Source organism: Canis lupus, chromosome 13 (genome assembly GCF_003254725.2).
Source record: "Canis lupus dingo isolate Sandy chromosome 13, ASM325472v2, whole genome shotgun sequence".
NCBI lineage: Eukaryota > Metazoa > Chordata > Mammalia > Carnivora > Canidae > Canis > Canis lupus.
The window spans coordinates 11,987,599-12,006,649 of NC_064255.1; the positions used below are offsets into that span (position 1 = coordinate 11,987,599).

Genomic DNA, 19,051 nt, shown 5'->3' on the forward strand with positions numbered 1-19,051 from the left:
ATTTCTAAATGGAATAAACCTATTTCTCACATTTACCTATTGTTTCCTATTTCTTGCCCTGCATCCAAATGATCAATGTAAACCATGCTACAAGCATTTTATTGTGAATATAAGAGGAAGAGACCCTGAAAAGACAAATTGCTTAATTCAAAGACTTTCAAACTTACTAAGGCATGAAACAATTTGTTCATAGCATGCCTAGTCATATTCTGCAGAAACATGTTCTACAGAGCATGAGTCTGGGAATGCTGATTAAATAAAAATCCCATAAAATATATGAGGTTTGAATTAGATGCAAAAGGAGTGAAAATCTACAAAACTTAAACAGACTAGGAATAAAAATGCTCTATAATAAATATCTATAGTTCTTTTAAAAATGTTTCTTATTTGAATTAAGAACAGATCAGTGTTTTTCAAAGGCAGAGTCAAAAATTGAATAGAAAAGACAGCATGAGGGAACTGTTTGGGTAGTAGAATAATTCTATATCTTGTTTGTAGTGGTGGTAACAAATCTCTATATATGTATTTGTCAGAACTTGCAGAACTGTAAACTGACATGAGTATGCTTATAGATTACTATTAGTTATAATATGTAAGTGAATAATTCAGTTTTAGGGGGATAAAACTGTGTTTGAATTACATTCACTTGTAGAAGTGAAAGCATAGCTAATTTAACATCGTACTAGCATAACCCCCTAGTTGTATTCTCTGTGAACAGGAAAAATACTGTTTAGGGATTTCTTGCATATGAAGTAGCCTGAAGATATTGAGGAAGAATAGTGATTATTTCCAATATGCATAATATTACTTAGCTAAAGAAAGCATATAAATGTCTATCTTTTTTTCACCTCAAATATATAATCTCATATTTGGAAAACAAGTGGGGGGCAGACAAGGGCTAAATTATCAGCGTTTTATTTGTGTAATAGCATTAGAAGGAATGCTATTAGTTTAAATTAAAGCACAGCAAGGCACTTCTGCATAATTCAAGCAAACAATTTAACAAATAAACTCCAGCCTTCTCATTACTGATTCTGAAATTGCTAGGCAGCTTGAAGACGATGAGAAAACTATTTTATAATGAAGGGTGATCATGAGAGGGCAGAGGTGAAAATCTAGGAAAACTTGCTTTCCAGAAAATAGATGGGAAGTTTCAGTGAAATTTCTAATTCTCAAGACAAACTTTACATGCTGTAATTATAGAATGAAATACAAAATCATATTTCTGAGGATGACTTTAATCGTTTGAAAGAAAAGTCTTTCTGAACTCGTTTGCTTCCATTTATGTTCTTTGTTAATGCTTCAAGTAAGCAAAATAAATAACCACAGAAAGGTAATGTTTGGGTAATACAGACAATGAATAAATAGGCCAATTATAGACATCTATTAGTTCTACACTTGCAATGCAGAAACCAATGGAAAGAACAATTATTTATGCAATGGAAGACCCAAGAAAGACATATTGTTCATTCAAATGAACAACATGAGGAATTTTTTCCTGTAAGCTTCTACACTAAATTGAATTGGGAAAAAAAAGAAACTGATGTGAACATCTCTTTCCTAAACTCCTACATGTACCATAAAGCACTTTAAAAATAATGAGAACTATCATTTATGTGATGTTTACTTCTATTTCTCCAATCTTCGCTATATCAGTTTGCATATGACAAAACTGATAATTTTAAAAATATGAATAAATTATCTGAGATCCAAAGTTAGTGAAAGATACAGGTTCTTATATCTAAATTCATCTGATCAAAGCCCATGTTCTTTCATTTACTGTTGTGCTTCTTAAATAAATATTTATTGAATGCCATCCGTGTTCCAGGAATTCTGTAATAGGGATCAAAACAGACACAATCTCTGGCCCTATTTAGAACCCATTAGAGAAGGAGGGGAAAACACTTAACAAATATTTATAAAAATTATTTTGTCATTACAGCGATTGCCAGTGTAAAGGAGGAGTGAAGAGGACTTTGAGAATGTGTTACAGGGGGTTATAATCTAGTGGGTGAGAGTGAGGAGAAAGAAGTTATCCAGACAGTCTGACATAAAAATATACAAGATCAGTGGTGCCTGGGTGTCTCAGTCAGCCAATCATCTGCCTTCAGCTCAGGTCGTGATCCTAGGGTCCTGAGATCGAGCCCTACCTTAGGTTCTCTCAGTGAGGAGTCTGCTTCTCCTCTATGCCTCTCCCTTGGCTTGTGCTCTCTCTGTCTTGTTCACTCTCCCTCTCTCTAATAAATTATATATATTATATATGTAATATATAATATATATTATATATATTATAATTATATAAGTATATATAAGTAATTATATATAAGTATATATAAGTAATTATATAAGTATAATAGGTAATTATATAAGTATATATAATATAATTACATATATAATATATATAATTTATTCTAGAAATTAACAACAGGGATTGCAAACTGATTTAGGGAACTACTATATCATTTGTAATAACTATTTTACAAAATGAAATTTTTCTCTTTTAAAAACACACAATAGACTTTATTGTATCACCCATCACCACACAGATAATCGTTTTGGAAATACTTTTCCCAAAGCTTTTCAACAATATCGCTCCCTACATTGGTAATTACATTATTTAAAGTACTAGTCAATACATTTTCATACCACATTACACTGATCAAATTGATAAATGTAATATAAGGAGCTAGGCAATTCTGTTCAAAGTCAACTCATCTTTCAAGGTCCAGGTGAAATGTCATCCACTCTGTCATGCTTTGCTTAACACTTTCCTCTAATGCAGAATTATTTCCCTTTGAATGTTCCAATATGTCTTAACTATTCCTGCAATGTTTGAAACAAATCACCCATACCCTGTAGCTTTTACAATAGGTCCTTATTTTTCACTCATGAGCTATTGGACTTGTCTTGGATCCAGACTGTGGATCTGGTTTAGTTCTGTTTTACCATTCCACATTCTCCTTGAATCAATAAAAATATGCAACATTTTCTCATGGCAGATCACAGGACCATGGAATAGTTGCACAGAAAGACATAACACCTCTGTGACTTGGGCTCAGAACTGAAATATTGTCACTTTCCATATTCCTTTGTCTGAATCAAGTCATGTCCAAGACCAGTATGAATATTGGAAAGAAATAATGTGCCCATCCTCTAGCACAAGGCAGAAGGGACTGAATAATTAAAAACAGTAAACCAAGTTAACATAGTATGGCATTTAATCTGTAAACAGGTTTAGCATTTTTTATACTATAGTCAAATATATGTTAGGATGTTGTTGATACATACCCCTGTTGGTGTAAGAAGAACACGACGAGTTGCACAGTGCAACTCAGAAGGTTTCCTTCCATCCCTGAGTTAGCCAATATCTCCATTTTTGTGATAATTATACCATTGCTTTACTTTAGAGTTTGAGAATCCATGGTTTTAAACTTAAACAGTATAGTTTTCATTGTGACTTTTTTAAATGTTAGACAATGAAAGGAAAACTGTATGAATTATTTTGTAACCCATCCTTTCACTATTCTGTTAAGATTCATCCATTTTGACATATGAAGCTATAGTTCATCCATTTACATTGCTATGTACAATTTTTTATTTTTTTATTTTTATTTTTTATTTTTTATTTGTTTTTTAAGTAGGCTCCATGCCTGGTGTAGAGCGCTACTTGGGACTTAAATACATAACCCTGAGATCAGGGCTTGAGCTGAGATTAAGTTGGACACTTAACTGACTGAGCCACTCAGGCATCTCTATTTTTATGAACATATCTATTTATATTTTTCATTATGCTTTATAAGAGTTTTCATATACACACATACCAGTCCTGTATTAAACATTTTTGAAGTCAAAATCTTCTCTAAGTTTTGACTTGCTTTTATAGTTGTAATGCTGCTATTTAATGAGAGGTTCTAACCTTAATGTCTTCAAATTTATCAAAAAAATGTTTATTGTTAGTGCATGTGTCTTTTAAAATATATCCATAACTTGATCACATAAACATTTTTCCATTATTATCTTTATTTCATCTGAGACTGTTTCTATGCCTAGTATTGAGTGTCTAGTACCATTTTTTTCGTCCAAATGCCCAATTGTTTTAGCATCATTCATTGAGAAATTAATCCTTTATTCATTGATCTGTACAAATAAGTGTTCAAATTGCAACTGAGTCTATTTGGGGTTTTCTATTCTATCCCAATGTTCTGTTTACCTCTATGCATTGATATGTATTCTTGATATCTGATAGAGTTAGTGCTCCTATCTTGTTTTTACTCAAGAAGAATTTTAGACCTTTTTATCAATGTTCACAGAATTGCTGTAGGTGATTATGATTAGGATCCTACCAATACTACACACCATTATGGAGGAAATTATCCTCTTTATTATTCTTCCAATCTTTTTATTTATTTTTTATTTTTTTTATATTGGAGTTCAATTTGCCAACATATAGCATAACACCCAGTGCTCATCCCATCAAGTGCCCCCCTCAGCACCCGTCACCCTGTCACCCCAACCCCCCCACCCATCTCCCTTCCACCACCCCTTGTTTGTTTCCTAGAGTTAGGTGTCTCTCATGTTCTGTCAACCTCACTGATATTTTCACTCATTTTATCTCCATTTCCCTTTATTCACTTTCACTATTTTTCATATTCCCTGTATGAGTGAGATCATATAATGACTGTCCTTCTCCGATTGACTTACTTCACTCAGCACAATACCCTCCAGTTCCATCCACGTCGAAGCAAATGATGGGTATTTGTCGTTTCTAATGGATGATTAATATTCCATTGTACACATATACCACATCTTCTTTATTCATTCATCTTTCGATGGACACTGAGGCTCCTTCCACTGTTTAGCTATCGTGGACATTGCTGTTATAAATATTGGGGTGCTGGTGTTCCGGCGTTTCACTGCATCTGTATCTTTGGGGTAAATCCCCATCAGTGCAATTGCTGGGTCAGAGGACAGATCTATTTTTTACCCTTTGAGGAACCTCCACACGGTTTTCTAGAGTGGCTGCACCAGTTCACATTCCCACCAACAGTGCAAGAGGGATCCCCTTTCTCCACATCCTCTCCAACATTTGTTGTTTCCTGCCTTGTTAATTTTCCCCATTCTCACTGGTGTGAGGTGGGATCTCGTTGTGGTTTTGATTTGTATTTCCCTGATGGCCAGTGATGTGGAGCATTTTCTCATGTGCGTGTTGGCCATGTCTACGTCTTCCTCTGTGAAATTTCTGTTCATGTCTTTTGCCCATTTCATGATTGGATTGTTTGTTTCTTTGGTGTTGAGTTTAATAAGTTCTTTATAGATCTTGGATACCAGCCCTTTATCTGATACGTCATTTGCAAATATCATCTCCCATTCTGTAGGTTGTCTTTTGGTTTTGTTGACTGTTTCTTTTGCTGTGCAAAAGCTTCTTATCTTGATGAAGTCCCAATAGTTCATTTTTGCTTTTGTTTCTCTTGCCTTTTTTGCTTTTGTTTCTCTTGTCTTTTGTTTTTGGATGTATCTTGCAAGAAGTTGCTGTGGCCAAGTTCAAAAAGGATGTTGTCTGTGTTCTCCTCTAGGATTTTGCTGGATTCTTGTGTCACATTTAGATCTTTCATCCATTTTGAGTTTATGTTTGTGTATGGTGTAAGAGAATATTCTAGTTTCATTCTTCTGCACGTGGCTGTCCAATTTTCCCAGCACCATTTATTGAAGAGACTGTCCTTTTTCCAGTGGATAGTATTTTCTACATCATTCTTCCAGTCTTGAACATGGTATATCTCTATATTTGTTCCTTCTTGATTTCTTATTTATGCATTATAACACAATTTTCTTTTATAATTATTGAAATGATTTATAAAAATTCAATAAATTATTGAATTTATTAAGCATATCACACATATACTATTGTAAATAACATACATAAAATATATAATCCTTTTATAATGGATTTTTTAACATAAAAGATATTGATTTTCATTTTTTTCATTCTGGAGCAGAGAAGTGATTAATCATAATCCTTGTTTCATAGTCTACTCTTGGTATTTGATTCTTCTACTATATGTTTCTTTTATTTACTCTTAATTATACTTTTAAAATAATATAATTCATGTCCATGCACAATGAAATGATTATTAATTTTGTTGTATACAGTTAATATGCATTTACACATGCTAAACTACTTACCCACACGTTTTTAGCTATTCCTTTTCATTTGTATCAGACCTTTCTGCTTGGAACATGTTCCTTCTGCCTTAAGTACATCCTGTAGAATTTCTCTAGTAATGTCTGCCAATTTAAGTCTCCAATTTTTTAACCCAATATTGTCTTTATTTCACACTTGTTTTTGAAATGTATTTTCACTGAGTGCAGGATTCTAGCTTGACATTTAACCTCTTTAGTACTTTGAAGATATTGCCTGCAGGATAAAGGTGCAGGATGAGTTTACTCCTGTTTGACCTCACATTGAAGTTATAGGCATTTCGAGTCCTGACTTTAAGGAAGATGGCTTCCTATATGACTCCCCTACTGGCATAATATCTAGGCATTTTGTTCAGCAAACCAAAGCTCAAAGTTCACAAGTTTGTAACCACCATCAAAGCAACAGTAACTTTAGTATGCTGCTGACCTCTGTGTTCACCACCGTTTTTTCCTCTCTGTGTTTCAGCATTCAGATACTCGCAAGATAGCTCTTTTACATGTTTGACAGCATTTTCATACTTCATTACACTGATTGAATTGATAAATGTAAGATAAGGAGCTAGTAGACAACTCAGTTAAAAGTCAACTCATCTTTCAAGGTCCAGGTGAAATGTCACCCATTCTATCATGCTTTGCTTAATTTTATGTTATTTTTCAAAGGGAGAATATCTTAAGATGTCTAGCCAGGCATATTGCTGGAAACAAAATTGTCTAACATTTATAGGTTATAAACTGAAAAATTCTTTATTTAGGAAACATTTTATTTTACTTTTTAAAGATTTTATTTATTTATTCATTAGAGAGACAGACAAAGAGAGAGAGAGAGAGAGAGAGAGGCAGAGACACAGGCAGAGGGAGAAGCAGGCTCCATGCAGGGGGCCCAACGTGGGACTGGATCCGGGTCTCCAGGATCAGGCCCTGGGCTGAAGGCAGGCGCTAAACTGCTGAGCCACCCAGGGACCCCCCTGATTATTTTTCTAATTATTATAACGGGCTTTCTTCTAGATCCTAAGTTGTTTTCTCCATGCTTTAGCTGTAGGCACTGGATCCCTATGTTTGCTCCTGTCTCTGTGTCTTGGTTTTGCTAATTTGAGCAGTATTATAATATTCCATGAATTGTAAGCGGTATCTTGCCACTTAGATTCTAGCTATGACTTCTAGATATCCAGTACCCTTCTACTAGTAGCCTGATGTCTGCCTCTAACATACTTGGTTCTCAGGCTGGAAGCAAGTATTTCTGAGAGTCTGCTTTTCCTGTGACTAATGAGTTCTGCATTACAAAAAAAAAAAAAAAAAAAAAAAAGATTATACAGAACATATTTCCAGCATTGTGTATCCAAATGACTCAGGAGATTCTGTGACATTCTTGTATTAATTTAGAATCAAAGGAGTATGAGAGAATTAGAGAGGAAAAGATCATTTAGAATCAAAAGAGTATATAAAATCTAGGGAGGAAAGGAAATCCATGAGAAACTCCTGGGGAATAATGCGCTTATTATTAGTATGATTTTAAACCTATTAATTAAGTTGTTTTCATTATAAAGATTAGTTTAAAAATAGATCAAGTTTATTTAATTGGTTCTGAACTTTTCAAGATTTGAATTTCAAAATTTTTTTAATATCTTAAATCAGGAAGAAATTCTTTAATTACTGGAACACTGTGTAATTCACATTTTATAATTTGATATCAGAAATTTTTTTTTTTCAAAGAAAGATACAGGACTTTCAACAGATGCGGGTGACATCAATAAATCCAAATTTGGAGGGGTGTTGAAAACTGCACTTGATGATTAATTGCATGTGACTGATATCTAATTTAAATTACATGCTTTCCATTTCAAGTTATAAATTCGAATCAGTTTTGTTTGGCCGTACTGACCAACAGTTAACTGCTCATGTGAAAATGCTTGCATATTTTTATATTAGAGTAGTTTAGTGAAAGTTATTTTAAAGTGTAAGTAAATAAAACTAAAAAAACTAAGACTAAATAAAAAATAACATTAGCTTATCTCTATAGTTCAATGACACAAGTGTAAAAAAATTTTCCGATGTAAGTTCTTTGACCTCTTAAAAAATGTTGTTAAATTGCTACATATTTTACAGTGTTTTGTGGTGTTAAATATAATTTTATGAATAAAAACTAAAAATAACTCGATTTCCCTTTTTATCCCTATCCATTGTATTTAATTCCACCACAAAAATGAGTTCTAAATCCACAATGTATCCTGAATTATCTGTAGTTTTCCATCTCTAATCACTTTAGTCCAAACTAAACCAGCACCAAATCTCATAAGAACTATTATATTTTCTGAATGGTTTTCCTACTCCATTCTGGTCTGCACTACCAGCTCCATCTTCTTCACACAGCAGCAGTAAAGGGGATTTTTATTTAATTTGTTTTTAATATAAATCTCATGGCTTTCACCTGTCTGTAACTGCATTATAGATTTCATTATTCTTTCTGTTGAAAGAAAGAAAGTCAGGACTAAGTAGCTTATATCGGACTTATATCTTATAGAAAGGACAAAGTACATAAATATACTAAGAATTTGAAGAGTGGAAAGAAACCAGTAGAGGCAGAATGAGACAGCCTACAATTCCTAAGGGAAGAGAAGATTAACTGCATATTCATCCTGAGGTTCCCCTCCCCCTAAAGAAAATGCTGCTGATAGTTCTGGAAAGCAGTTACAGCAAGAAACTGTAGTCTTACTTTTAAGAAGAAAGACAGGAGTTCTGGGCTCCTAGACTGTGACTTGAAGGGTAATATCAGAGGGAAGAGGGAAATCAGTAACATGAGCCCCAAACTCTGTTTGCAAATTCTCCCTCAAGGTTTTTACTAATCACTAGAGTGCAAAGGTGCATGACAAAAACAGTAAAAAACAAAAAAAAACAAAAAACAAAAACAAAAAAACCTCATAGGTAGTGGCATTGAAGGATAGAGTGCCAAGCAGTAATTTTAGCTAGTATGTGATGCCAGTGCCAGGAGTTGAGTTCAGAGCCCACCCAAAATAGAGGCGTTGAGTAATATCCCATTTTTTCAGTTGAAATTCAGGATGGGCCACATCTTAGAAGTAATGGATTAAGATGAAATATAACAAAGAAAGATTAATAAAAAAGGGTCAATATTAAATATGACAGCCATTGAAAAGCATAAAACCAAACTTTGGTAGGAAGAAATGACCTACCTATGTTCTTTCTGCATGGCAGAAGAAAAAAATAATCTTCCATAGAGGAAGATAGTATATTCTGGAAACTTGACCAAATTTTAGACTCACTATTCTGTATTCAATTTAAAATGATCTGCTAAAAAATGATCCAACAAGAAAAATTGGCAATATAAATAAATTCAAAAGGGATTTAGGTATGGAATTTTAGACAGGGATGTTCCAATAACTTTGCTTTGTATATCAGAAAAACAGAGGTAAACATGAATAATTATGGAAGAAACTAGAATCAATAAAATATGAGTTAATGGGATATTCTAGAACTGAAAATAAAAATTCAATGGACTAATTACGTATCATATTAGGCATACATAGTCATAAGAAGAGGAGGGAAGTTAGTGATATAGAAGATAAATCAATTGGAAATATTCAGGCTTGTGTGAATTATTTAAATATAAAGATGATGCAGAGAATTCCTGTGTTTTAGTTATTTTTCCACTTATTTCAGAGGTTTTGAAAGTATCTGCAGGATGGGGAACTGCAGAAGGTATGTAAAAGCTTTAGACCCTCCTTGTCTCTAGAGTACACAGGAAAGCCTCTGGGCAAGATTAAAAAAACCTACTAGCTTACATAATGGTAGACTTCTCCTGGATGACTTCTAACACCTAGTCACATAGACATTCAAACCCTATTAGTTATCCAAGAAGCTTTACTCCTATTGAAATTCTTTTTTCTCATGTATAAAATGGGAAAGATAACCTCTTTTTCTTAAAGAGATAGAATTGAATGAAATGTTTTACAACTTTAATCTATATTAGAATCCCATAGGCTAATTCCTGGCAATAGTAAAAGTTCAACAAATCCATGTTTGTTTTATTTTGGTTTCCTTTCTTTCCTCCATGGTAAGAATACTAGCTTAGGGATAATTAGTTTCCTAATGATAGAATGAGTGGTCTCATAAACCCAAGATTTTTTGAAATTATTTTATTTTCCAGCAAATAGCTTTCCTCTGCTTTATGTGAAGTACTTTCCAGCCCCCCACCCCAATTTTTCCATCTTTTATACTTTCTACATAAGTAATTGAGTTAATGAATAGCCATTCATTTGAAGCCAACTAACTGATTATCGTTAGAAATAATATTATGAAAAATTCTCCAGTGTTAGCTGAACACCACTCACAATTCACATTCAGAACTGATTAGTGTATTTGTTCTGCCTATCTGAGCAAACAAACAAAACCAACCCTAAAATTGCTTAGCTGTAAGAGAAAATTAAATGTTATTGGAAAAAAGTGTCAATATTCCTATCAAGTAATTTGGTTTGAGACAGAGCCAGCCAAATGCACATGCATAAAATCACAAATATTTATATCTACTGCAAACAGAACACTCAAGATTTATACACAGAAAAATAAAAATATAAAACAAATTGATATTCCACAATTTGAGGCATTGAGGGCAATAAATGAATACTTCTAGTAACCTATGTTCAGTACTACAAAATCTCATAATAAATAACTCATTTTTTTCGATGTCATAATTTCTAGATAATAGATTTGGTACTATATGTATAATCTAGCTACTTTATAAACTAATGCTTACCATTGTCCTTCAGACTAATCTTCTACCTTTCTACTTACATACCAGCCTCTACTTTGAACCAGCTATATTCAAATTGAATATTATCATCTTTGTGGAGTGTATTCTGACTATCCTCTGTCTATATCCTCATCCCTCAAATTCTTAATGTATTCATCTTTCTTTTCTTTCTTTCTTTCTTTTCTTTCTTTCTTTCTTTTCTTTCTTTCTTTCTTTCTTTCTTTCTTTCTTTCTTTCTTTCTTCTTTCTTTCTTCTTTCTCTTTATTCTTTTTTCTTTATTGTCACTGCATTGTGTTGGATTTTTTCCCTTTTTATTTAAATTCAAATCAGTTAACATATAGTGTAGTCTTGGATTCAGGAGTAGAATTTAGTGGTGATTCATCACTTACATATAACATCCAGTGCTCATCACAAGTGCCTTCCATAATACCTATCATGCATTTAACACTTTTCCCCACCCACCTCTCTTTCAGCAATACTCAGTTTGTTCTCTGTAGTTAAGAGTATCTTATGGTATGCCCCTCTCTGCATTTTTATTTTATTTTTCTTCCCTTCTCCTATGTTCATCTTTTTGTTTCTTAAATTCCATGTATCAATGAAATAATATGGTATTTTTCTTTCTCTGGCTGATATATTTCACTTAGTATAATACTCCCTAGTTCCATACACATCATTGCAAATGGCAAGATTTCATTCTTTTTTTTTTTTTTTTTTGCAAGATTTCATTCTTTTTTTATGGCTGAGTAATATACCAAATTTTATATGTACATATATATATATGAATAATATACCAATTATATGTATATATACACCAACCAAATCATTTATATATATATATATATATATATATATATATATACATGCCATGTATATGTATATATACATACCAAATCTTCTTTATATATTCATCAGTTGATGGGCACTTGGGCTCTTTCCCTAGTTTGGCTGTTGTTGATAAAGCTGCTATAAATGTCAGGTTGCATGTACCCCTTCAAATCTGTATTTTTGCATCCTTTGGAAATATACCTAGTAATTCAATTGCTAGATCATAGGATAGTTTTGTTTTTAACTTTTTGAGGAACCTCTATACTGTTTTTCAGAATGGCTATATTACGTTGCATTCCCACCAACAATACATGAGGGTTCCCCTTTCTCTGCATCCTCACCAATATCTCTTGTTTTCTTTGTTGTTAATTGTAGTCATTCCAACAGATGTGAGGTGATATCTCATCGTGGTTTTGATTTGTATTTCCCTGATGGTGAGTGATGTTGAACATCTTTTCATGTATCTGTTAGCCATATAGATGTCTATTTATGTCTTCTGTCCATTTCTTAACTGAATTTTTTTTTTATTTTGGTGTTGAGTTTAATAAGTTCTTTGGAGATTGTGGATACTAATCCTTTATCAGATGTTATTTACAAATATATTCTCCTATTTCATAGGCTGCCTTTTAGTTTTGTTGATTGTTTCCTTTACTGTGAAGAAATGTTTATCTTGATTAAGTCTCAAAAGTTCACTTTTGCCTTTGTTTTTCTTGCCTCAGGAGATGTATCTAGTAAGAAGTTGCTATGGACAATGCCAAAGAGGTTGCTGCCTATGTTGTCTTCTAGGATTTTGATAATTTCCTATCTCACATTTAGGTCTTTCATCCATTTTGAACTTATTTTTGTGTGTAGCTTAAGAAAGTGGTCCAGTTTCATTCTTCTGCATGTCACTGTCCAGTATTCTCAACACCATTTGTTGAAGGGACTCTCCTTTTTCTGTCAGCTATTCTTTCCTGCTTTGTTGAAGATTAATTGACCATATATAGTTGTGTGACCATGTCTGGGGTTTCTATCCTGTTCCATTGATCTATGTATCTGTCTTTGTGCCAGCAATCAACAAGATAGTTGTTATAATACAGCTTCAAGTTGGAAATTGTGATGCCTTTTGCTCTGCTTTTCTTTTTCAACATTAATTTGGCTATTTGGAGTCTTTTCTCATTTCATACAAATTTTAGGATTTTCTAGCTCTGCAAAAAATGCCAGTGGTGTTCCCATCACTCCATTAAATGTGTAGATCGTTTTAGGTAGTATAGACATTTAAACAATATTTGTTCTTTCAGTCCATGATCATGGAATGTCTTCATTTCTTTGTGTCATCTTTAATTTCTTTTATAAATGTTCTACAGTTTTTAGAGTATGGACATTTCACTTTTTGTTTAGGTTTGTTCCTAGGTCTCTTATGGTTCTGGTACAATTGTCAATGAGATTGATTTCTTGATTTCTCTTTCTCCTGCTTCATTGTTGGTGTATAGTAATGTTACAGATTTCTGTACATTGATTTTGTATCCTGCAACTTTACTGAATTCATGTCTATCAGTTCTAGCGATTATTTGGTGGAGTCTTTCAGGTTTCCTGTGGAGTATCATATCAACTGTGAAGAATGAAAGTTTGACTTCTTTCCTGATTTGGATACCTATTATTTCTTTTTGTTTTCTGAATGCTTAGGCTAGGACTCCTAGTACCATGTTGAACAACAGTGGTGAGAGTGGACATCCCTGTTGTGTTCCTGACCTTACAGGAAAAACTCTCAGTTTTTCCCCATCTAGGATGATATTCACTGTGAGTCTTCTGTATACAGCCTTTATGATGTTGAAGTATGTTCCTTCTATCCCTACTTTGTTGGTTTTTCTTTCCAAGAAATAATGCTGCATTTTGTCAAATACTTTTTCTGCATTTATGGAGAGTATCATGTGGTTCTTATCCTTTTATTAAAGTGGTGTATTATGTTACTTGATTTGCAGATACTGAACCACCTCTGCAGCCCAGGAATAAATACCAGTTTGTTGTGGTGAATAATTCTTTTAATGTACTGTTGGTTGAGATTTTGTAGTATCTTATTGAGAATTTGTCTGTAACAGTGATATTGGTCTGTAATTCTCCTTTAGTGGGCTCTCTGTTTAGTTTTGGAATCAAGATAATGCTGGCAACCTAGAATGAGTTTGGAAGTTTTCCTTCTATCTCTATTTTTTAGAACTGTTTTAGAAGAATAGGTATTAACTCTTCCTTAAATGTTTGGTAAAATTCCCCTGGAAGCCATCCAGCCCTAGACTCTTGTTTCTTGGGAGATTTTTGATTACTGATTCAATATCTTTGCTGCTTATGGATCTCTTTAAGTTTTCTATTTCTTCCTGTTTCAGTTTTGATGGTTTATATGTTTCTAGGAATTTATCCATTTCTTCCAGATTGCCCAATTTGTTGGCATGCTGGATTTTTATATTAGAACAGATTGTTGCCTTCCAGGAGAGCCATATTACAAGATCTTTACATATCCCCAAGTGTGCAAATATATGTTTAAATAGAACCTAGTCTTTTCTCCAAGTCACATTTTTGATGAATTCATAAGATTTTCTTTGTCTACCTTCATTTTGTAAATATTTGCCATTTCATCATCCACTACAAGTTATCTTTCACCTAAACATTTTCCTACATAACCAATATTTATGTTCCTCCATGAATATTTATGCATACATAAGGGTAATAAAAGAATAGCACCCAGGTGATATATTAATATCTGTGTTTAGGTTCATTCTTTAGTGGAGTGAGGGTCCACCACATGGACCAACTTCAGTATTTTGCAATTCAAATTGAGACTTCATTGATCATATAAAATGCTCTTTGTCATTAGCCAATAAATTTGCTTGTGAGTATTGAATATAGGAAACATTAAATTTGTCTGTTCCACAGTTCTAATCTATTTTTTCTTACTCTAGAAAGTGTATTTTACTTTTGTCTATCTCCTTTTCAGCTTCTGGATGGTAAGGATTTATAGAAGAAGCTGTAAAATTTGCTGTCCCTAACTATACCCCATAAAAAGGTAAGATTGGCCCAAATAGTTATATTAACTGTCATTGTTAATCATATTATCTATCCCAGTGGAAAAATTAATGGCCTCATAAACTCAAAACTTTTTAAAAATTATTTTATTTTCCAGTAAAAAGCTTCCCCCTGCTTTATGCCATTAGTCAATGGGTCATATTCAATGATAATATTACTATCACTGCTTTTCTAGAATTCATTTTAATTGGTTATAAATCGCATCTAATAAAGTACACAAATCTTAGCAGAACAATTCAATGAAATTTTACACATATATACACTCCTGTAAACTGCCATCCAGGTGGACATATAGATCTTTCCCATCACTCCATAATTTCTGTCCTCTAATTACACATATATTAGACTTTTTTTTCAATGTCCCATTTCTCTTTTCCTTCTGTGTTTCTGTTTTGACATCTTCTATTGTCTAGCATGTGTTTACTACTCTTTATCTTCTGTAGTTAGTTTGTTGTTAATTACATCCAATGAGTTCTTAATTTTAGTCATAGTATTTAATGGAATGTTTATTTGAATAATTTTTGTAGATGTTAAATACATGTTGAAATTCTCTGTAAGTTAAGCTATTTTGTCCATATTTTCTTCAATTCTCTTTTAGTGCTCTTCCTCCCAGAACTGCATTGTCCCACCTTGTACATTGTCCCACCTTGTAGTTGGCTCAGGAGTCAGCTGAATAATCTGAAGTAAATATTTATAAAAGATCTCGGGGATCCTTAAATGCATTTTCCTTTATTTCAGTGTCTTTCCCTATCTCTCCCTTCCTTTTCTTCTAAGACTGGTTCTTCCTGCTAAGGATCTACAGTGTTCTGCTTCAGCCTGAAAATTACCCTGAACGAAGACAGAGGTGAATGTCAGATTCCTATCACATGTTTTCTTCTCTCAAGTATGAAAGCTTCCAAATGATTGCTAATAACTTTAAACCTTTTGTTTTATAAATTTTGTGCAGCTTTTATACATTAATTTTGGGCATTTTTATCTAAATGGAACATGAATCACATATGTTTGATGTTTCCCTTCTTACTCTCATATAGTGGGTATCAAGTACAGTTTATTCTATTCATCTCTAACTATGAACATGCCACAATTATTTTCACAGTAAGTACTATCAGGTAATTTTTAATCTAATTTTATGCCTCCAGCATGATTTGATTTACACTTTGGTTTTATTTTATATTTTCATATATATTATAATGAGCTTGATAATTTTTAAGTTGTTTACTGGATGTTAGCTTATTCCCTTTGTTAAATGCATAGTTAAGTCTCTTGCTCACTTTTATACTCTACTGTCTTTTTATAGATTTATAAAAGCTCATCGTATGTCCTGGATACTTTATGTTTCACAAATATCATCTCAGTATCTTTAATTTAATAACGTCTTATAATGAACAAAATATCTTAATTTTTAAGTAGTCCATTTACTCAGTGTTTTCAGGAATGGTTAGTCCTTTTTTTGTCCTATTTAAAATATTATGTTTGCAAATCATGTATCCTAGAAGGGTATAATATACAAAATACATAAAGAACTTATGCAAGTCAGTAACAAAAACAATCAGATTAAAAAGTTGGCAGAGGAGGGGCACCTGGATGGCATAGTCTGGGCATCCAACTCTTGGTTTCTGCTCTGGTCATGGTCTTTGGATCATGAAATCAAACCCCCAGACATGGAGTCTGCTAAGATTCTCTCTGCCTTTCCCCTTTCTGTGCACCTCCCCCAATTAAATAAGTCTTTTTAAAAAAGTGGCAGAGGATATGAATAGCCATTTTCCAAAGAGGGCATATAGATGGCCTACAGGCACAGAAAAAGATGTTGAACTTTGCTAGTCATTAGATAAACGCAAATCAAATCCAGTGAGACACCACTTCACATCTACTAGGATGGCTATTATCAAGCAAAGAAACAAATGAAAAATAACAAATATTGGCAAGGATGTGGGGAAATTGGAATTCTTGTGCATTGCTGATGGAATGTAAAATGATGTAATACTATGGAAAAAAATTTAGCTGTTCCTCAAAAGCCAACCATAGAATTACTGTATGATTGAGCAATTTCATGCCTGAGTATATACCCAAAGGAAATGAAAGCAGAGACTTGAACGTACATTTGTATGCCACTGTTCATTGTTGCATAATTCTAAATAGTCACAAAGTAGAAACAACCTATGAGTGAATAAAAAATATGATATATAATATATAATGAGATATTAGCCTAATACATGGTATAATGTGAAGTTTGAAGATATTGTGGCTAAGTGAAGTAAATCAGACACAAAAGGACAAATATCCTATGATGTCACTCATATGAACTACCTAGAATAGGCAAATTCATAGAGATAGAAAGTGATTAGCCGTTAACACCGTTTTGGGGAGGGGGATAGGAAGTAATTGCTTAAGATTACAAAGTTTCTAATGAAAAACTTTGAAAATACATAGTGGTGATGGGTGTACAACATTGTGAATATAATTCCACTAAATTGTACAATTTAAAGTGGTTAAAATGAATAAATAAACAAAATGGTTAATATGGTAAGCTTATTGTTTTTTTAAGATTTTTATTTTATTATTATTATTTTTTTTTTTTTTTATTCATGATTGACATAGAGAGAGAGAGGCAGAGACACAGGCAGAGGGAGAAGCAGGCTCTATGACTGGAGCCGGACTCGGGACTCAATCCCGGAAACCCAAAGGCAGGCACTAAACAGCTGAGCCACCCAGGGATTCCCTGGTAAGCTTATTGTTATGCATACATTATCACAACTAAAATACCAAAAATGGGGCAGCCCCAGATGGCTCAGCTGTTAAGCACGCCCTTTAGTCCAGGGCCTGATCCTGGAGACCTGCGATCAAGTCCCACGTCAGGCTTCCTGCATGGAGCCTGCTTTTCCCTCTGCCTGTGTCTCTGACTCTCTCTCTCTGTGTCTCTCATGAATAAATAAATAAATCTTAAAATAAAGTAAAATACCAAAAATATGTTGTCTAGGATATGATGCATGATCACGATGAATCACCAAAATGAGCCTGTAGTTTCTGGAGCCACTCCAATTAAGATGATATCTTTTACTGGGATCCCTGGGTGGCGCAGCGGTTTGGCGCCTGCCTTTGGCCCAGGGCGCGGTCCTGGAGACCAGGGATGAATCCCACGTTGGGCTCCCGGTGCATGGAGCCTGCTTCTCCCTCTGCCTATGTCTCTGCCTCTCTCTCTCTCTCTGTGACTATCATAAATAAATACAAATTTAAAAAAAAAAAGATGATATCTTTTACTATCTCTTTACTCCTACTTAAATTTTATCATTAGAATAGTTGCATCTTTGCTTCATCAACTGGATTTTGTGCACTGCAAAGTAGTGGTCAAGCCCCAGATCTTCAATAAATCCTTATTTCCATTCTTCCTTTGTTTTTCTAAAATGTATCATTCCTAATTTCAAAGTAGCCCTAAAATCCTCACTCAATTGTTTACTGCACTCTTTGCTTTATACCCACAACCCTTTCTTCTCCAGCAAAATCTATGAACCTGCTTCATACCTGTGAAAGTTAATGTTAATGTTAAGTAAGAATATAATTAATATCTGTAATAGTAGTAGTAGCAATAGAAGTAGTAACTTTAAAGTAATTCATGGATTTACCACATCACTGATACTCTTAGATACTTTTAAAAAGATTTTATTTATTTATTCATGAGAGACACAAAGAAGAGGCAAAGACATAGGCAGAGGGTGAAACAGGCTCCCTGCAGGGAGCCCGATGTGGAACTCAATCCCAGGACACCAGGATCATGGCCTGAGCCAAAGGCAGATGCTCAATCACTAAGCCACCCAGACACTCCACTCTTAGATACTTTTCATATAGTATTTCTGATTTTCATACTCCCTATTTTCCAGATAAGGCAAGTGAGGCAACTATACATATATAACTTTCCCAAGTTATTACTAAATGAAGAACCTAAAGTTTGAAACCAAATCTACCTGCTCCAAAACCTGTGCTTATTTCAGGCTTTTTAATAGTCTCTAGAGAAATTTCTGAATATATTAATCTCAGAGTAAGTACTCATTGATGCTTCTTAGTTGACATCATATAAATCCTTTTGTTTTTTCATCCTGTTAAAATTTGCATGAAATTATTCAAAATTATTTTACATAATCTTTCTTAAAATTAAATAAATAAAATAAAGCCATCAAAATTCTCTTCCTTATTTCAAAAATCATTTGTGATTTTTTCTT

At 33.5% G+C, this 19,051-nt stretch overlaps 1 long non-coding RNA gene across 9 annotated transcripts in view; it reads left to right on the top strand.

Moving 5' to 3' along the window:
* LOC112662360 (uncharacterized) overlaps positions 1 to 19,051 on the top strand; it is a 128,346-nt gene that overhangs the window by 67,835 nt on the left and 41,460 nt on the right. For 7 of the 9 annotated variants that reach the window (XR_003138452.3, XR_007401911.1, XR_007401912.1 and 4 more), the window contains 3 exons: positions 14,749 to 14,817; positions 15,612 to 15,681; positions 15,869 to 15,932. This is a non-coding gene — a long non-coding RNA (uncharacterized LOC112662360). Of the gene's footprint in view, positions 1 to 9,867; positions 9,907 to 12,144; positions 12,218 to 14,748; positions 14,818 to 15,611; positions 15,682 to 15,868; positions 15,933 to 19,051 lie in introns of those variants that run through there. The other 2 variants (XR_004804494.2, XR_003138454.3) reach the window with 2 other exon arrangements.